Source organism: Ranitomeya variabilis, chromosome 1 (genome assembly GCF_051348905.1).
Source record: "Ranitomeya variabilis isolate aRanVar5 chromosome 1, aRanVar5.hap1, whole genome shotgun sequence".
In the NCBI taxonomy this organism is placed as follows: domain Eukaryota; kingdom Metazoa; phylum Chordata; class Amphibia; order Anura; family Dendrobatidae; genus Ranitomeya; species Ranitomeya variabilis.
Window position 1 is genome coordinate 652544382 of NC_135232.1, and position 4915 is coordinate 652549296.

Sequence of the window (4915 nt, forward strand, 5' to 3'; positions counted from 1 at the left end):
ATGTTTTATAAAAATGTTTTTTATTTGCAACAGCTATTTCCGTTTCATATATCTAATAACTGTTGGACACAGTAATGTTTCTGCCTTGAAATGAGGTTTATTGTACTAACAGAAAATGGGCAGTCTGCATTCAAACAAAATGTGACAGGTGCATAAGTATGGGCACCTCACCAGAAAAGTGACATTAATATTTAGTAGATCCTCCTTTTGCAAAAATAACAGCCTCTAGTCGCTTCCTGTAGCTTTTAATGAGTTCCTGGATCCTGGATGAAGGTATTTTTGACCATTCCTCTTTACAAAACAATTCCAGTTCAGTTAAGTTTGATGGTCGCCGAGCATGGACAGCCCTCTTCAAATGATCCCACAGATGTTCAATGATATTCAGGTCTGGGGACTGGGATGGCCATTCCAGAACAGTGTAATTGTTCCTCTGCATGAATGCCTGAGTAGATTTGGAGCGGTGTTTTGGATGAAAGATCCATCCCCTGAGTAACTTCAACTTTGTCACTGATTCATGAACATTATTGTCAAGAATCTGCTGATACTGAGAGGAACCCATGCGTCCCTCAACTTTACCAAGATTCCTGGTGCCGGCATTGGCCATACAGCCCCAAAGCATGATGGAACCTCCACCAAATTTTACTGTGGGTAGCAAGTGTTTTTCTTGGAATGCTGTGTTTTTTTGCCGCCATGCATAACACCTTTTTGTATGACCAAACAACTCAATCTTGGTTTCATCAGTCCACAGGACCTTCTTCCAAAAAGAAATTGGCTTCTCCAAATGTGCTTTTGCATACCTCAGCCGACTGTTTGTGGCGTACTTGCGGAAACGGCTTCTTTCGCATCACTCTCCCATACAGCTTGTCCTTGTGCAAAGTGCGTTGTATAGTTGACCGATGCACAGTGACACCATCTGCAGCAAGTTGATGCTGCAGCTCTCTGGAGGTGGTCTGAGGATTGTCCTTGACTGATCTCACCATTCTTCTTCTCTGCCTTTCTGATGTTTTTCTTCGCCTGACACTTCTGGCCTTAACAAGAACTGTACCTGTGTTCTTCCATTTCCTTACTATGTTCCTCACAGTGGAAATTGACAGGTTAAATCTCTGAGACAGCTTTTTGTATCCTTCCCCTGAACAACTATGTTGAATAATCTTTGTTTTCAGATCATTTGACAGTTGTTTTGAGAAGCCCATGATGCCACTCTTCAGAGGAGATTCAAACAGGAGAACAACTTGCAAGTGGCCACTTTAAGTAGCTTTTCTCATGATTGCATACACCTGGCTATGAAGTTCAAAGCTCAATGAGGTTACAAAACCAAAACAAGTGCTTTAGTAAGTCAGTAAAAAGTAGGTAGGAGTATTTAAAACAAGAAAATTATAAGGGTGCCCATACTTATGCACCTGTCAAATTTTGTTTGAATGCAGATTGCACATTTTCTGTTAGTACAATAAACCTCATTTCAAGGCAGAAACATTACTGTGTCCAACAGTTTAGATATATGAAACTGAAATAGCTGTTGCAAAAACAACAATTTTTATAAAACATTAAGCTTAAGATAATAGGGGTGCCAAAACTTTTTCATATAACTGTAAGTTGTAGGACTGTTTTGGGCCGTTTGTAGAAAAAGTGTCGAAACCTTCCCGTGTGGCTTTTCCTTTGTATTAGAAACCTAATTTCCCACATGCACCGTTACCATTAAATGTGGAAGGAAGTTTTCACTCAGCAGTTTTTGTTGCAGAAATTGTGTGCGTCTTTCCCAGTTATCAGAATTGCGCTGGTGGAAATCTATGCATAAGGAAATGCACATTTTTCACTGTGAATTTTGTTGCAGAATTATATGGAATTTCACCCAAGGTGAGATCTGCAGTAAAAATCTGCATTTGGTAAGATTTCATCTAGTTTCATGCTGCTGTGATATGCTGCAAATATTGCAATCTGGGTGGAAAGTCTGCTATGTGTGAACATAACCCTACAGCCCCATTTAGCTCTATGGAATAGGTCGCAGATATTTTAACAACTTACCTGCTGTATGTGAACATACCCTGAATCCTGATCAGTAGTGAAGTGTAATTTTTGTGAGGCTTTTGGACATGTTTGGTGTTTTGTAGAAAATAGGACGCCTGTGTTGAATGGGTACGGAGGCTTACAAAAAAAACAACCTAAAGTCATCCAATTTCCAACTATGTGTAAGTGATAGAAGCGCCAGAACGGTTATCGGTATAATAAATGGCCAGGTTTTACTTGTTTGTTCTGCGTGTGCATGACGAGTGTCACTTTGTTTTACTATTTAGTTTCAGGACCCTCAGGACAGTATTAGACACAACGCTGTGACTTCCTTATGGCACTGGCCGCATAGATGTAGAAGTTTTCCTTTAAAAAACAGTCAATTATTCCCCTGAAATATTTCCTTAAATGTAAGTTAACACAAACCATTTTAATAATATATGCCTTTTCCCCCAAGCATATGATCTAGATCAGAGGTGTCAAACTGCATTCCTCGAGGGCCGCCAACAGGTCATGTTTTCAGGATTTCCTTGTATTGCACAGGTGATAATTTAATCACCTGCACAGAATGATTCCAGCACCTTGTGGAATGCTAAGGAAATCCTGAAAACATGACCTGTTGGCGGCCCTCGAGGAATGCAGTTTGACACCTCTGCTCTAGATGTGACAACAAAAATGAAGTGTGGCCTCATTCTCTACTGTCGCTGCAATTCTCAGTCTGATTGTCAATTTCCCAACCCAAAGTAACAGCATCATAGATTTGTGACACTGGTAATCTGAAACCTAAAATCTGTGGTTGTAGAACAGATGCTTATATCCACTTGTAGCAGAAATGAGGCCAAGGGCTCTGTTCACATTGTTTCACATTTTGGTATTCCTAACTAGCAAAAATTTAGAATTTTTTTTTTTTACAAAGCGGATGCTGTTTACAGTGTGAATACAGTCTACATCTCCAGTAGAGGTCCTATTCTGTGCCACAATATAGTATTTGTCATCCTCTGAGACCTATTACAAACCTGTTGTCAGATTCCACTATACAATGTTAGTGAAGAATGGTTTCTTCTATAGGCATTGCCATATTGTCATGTTTTATATGGTGTATGATTTTACCTATTTGTTCTTGTCAACACTTTTTGTCCCATAAGTACAAATATTCCATACAAATTAATCATTTTTCATTTCTTGAGGGCTAATATAAGATAATAAAATATTTAGAAATTACTGTTTTTGCACACTTATTGCTTCTGTGTAATTCTTCTTAGATATTAGATATATTTACTGATGTATATACCGATTACACAGGTCAACAAAAAAAAAATTTCTCGGTCTCCCATGACAGCACTACGGAGAGAGGGGATCCGCCCTTCAGGGACAGGAAACCTACAGATAAAAGGGCGGTACCTCTCCCTCGCATCAGTTGGTTTCCTGTCCCTGACAGGGAACCTCTCTATCGGACGGTACCTGACATGAAGACCGATGGACCGGGACCGGGCGGTCGAGTTCCGGCAGCGAGGAGGCTCCTGCCGCGGCTTGTCCGGCTCCCGAAGCCGCCACCGCTGGGACCGAGGGGTCCTTCAGGGTGAGCGAGGGGAGAACGCCGCCAGACTCCATAGGAAGAAGGGGCGCTGATCACCCGGAGCTCCTGTGCCGACCGCTGCACGCTCCGGGTGTACAAAGATGGCCGCCGCTCCGGAAATGCGGCAAGGACTTCCGGGTCATCGCGCGCGCATGCGCAGTAATATCTTCTCCCTGGGAGCGCGCAGGAAACCGGAAGTGCGGACGCTGGGGGATTGGCGCCGGTTACAAAAAGGGAGATTGTGCACACATGGGTGTCGCACTTTCTCCCTGTAACCATGGAGGACAGCGACACGCAGGAGCTGCAGCCTGGACAGCAGCGCCACGCAAAGAGCACCAGGAGTGGATCTAGCAGCCGTTCCACACGGCGCAGCAGATCCGCTGCGAAAACTAATACTCCGTCTCAAGGACCTTCCTTACCAGGCCCGAGTCCCCCTCCAGAACCGGTACCTGCCTTCACATCCAGGTGGTGAGTGATCTTCGTGAATGTACATATTTATAATGGAGCTCCCTCTTCTCCCTTACTAGGGTAAGAAGAGCACGGAGAAAAGGAAAAATAGGGTCTGCCCCACCTGTAACAAAGCTTTACCAGTAACCTGGGAGAAAAAGCTTTGCAAGTCATGCATCCAACGCTTACTATGTGAGGAGACCCCCGACTTCGCTTCTGAACTAAAAAATGTGATCAGATCTGAGGTTCAGAATGCCCTTCTATCCTCCAAAAAAGAGGTGAAGAAGGTGAAGGAATCAGTACATTCCCACTCGGGCCGATCGTCGTCCGAAAATGCTGACTCGGACGATTCAAAATCCCTCCTTTCCTCGTCCGAGGAAGAGTCGGGCCGACATTGCTTCCCACTAGAGGAAGTAGATTCCTTAGTGAGAGCAGTTAGGGCTACTATGGGGGTGGAGGAACCCAAACCCGACAAAACGGCCCAAGATGTGATGTTTGGAGGTCTGGGACAAAAAAAGAGAAGAACTTTTCCCCTAAATCCTAATGTCCAGACATTAATTAAAAAAGAATGGGAGAAACCGGATAGAAGAAATTCCTCGGTACCCTCCCTTAAAAGAAAATATCCCTTCGAGGATGAGGCTTCCTCTTTTTGGGATAAGGCACCAAAACTAGATGTTGCAGTAGCCAAAGCCTCGAAAAAATTCGCGCTGCCATTCGAGGACATGGGTACCCTCAAAGACCCGTTAGATAAAAAAGCGGATACTTTCCTCAAGGGAGCATGGGAATCAGCTGGGGGTAGCCTGAGACCTGCAGTTGCAGCTACTTGCACCTCCAGATCCCTTATGGTGTGGATCGACCAGCTGGAAAGTCAGATTAAAGACGGGTTAC

At 43.7% G+C, this 4915-nt stretch overlaps 1 long non-coding RNA gene across 1 annotated transcript; it reads left to right on the plus strand.

Moving 5' to 3' along the window:
- The first annotated feature begins 856 nt into the window (after positions 1-856).
- LOC143774766 (uncharacterized) lies at positions 857-3225 on the plus strand. Its single transcript, XR_013215564.1, has 2 exons — positions 857-2480; positions 2639-3225. It is a non-coding gene; the product is annotated as an uncharacterized LOC143774766 (long non-coding RNA).
- The last annotated feature ends 1690 nt before the right edge of the window (positions 3226-4915 follow it).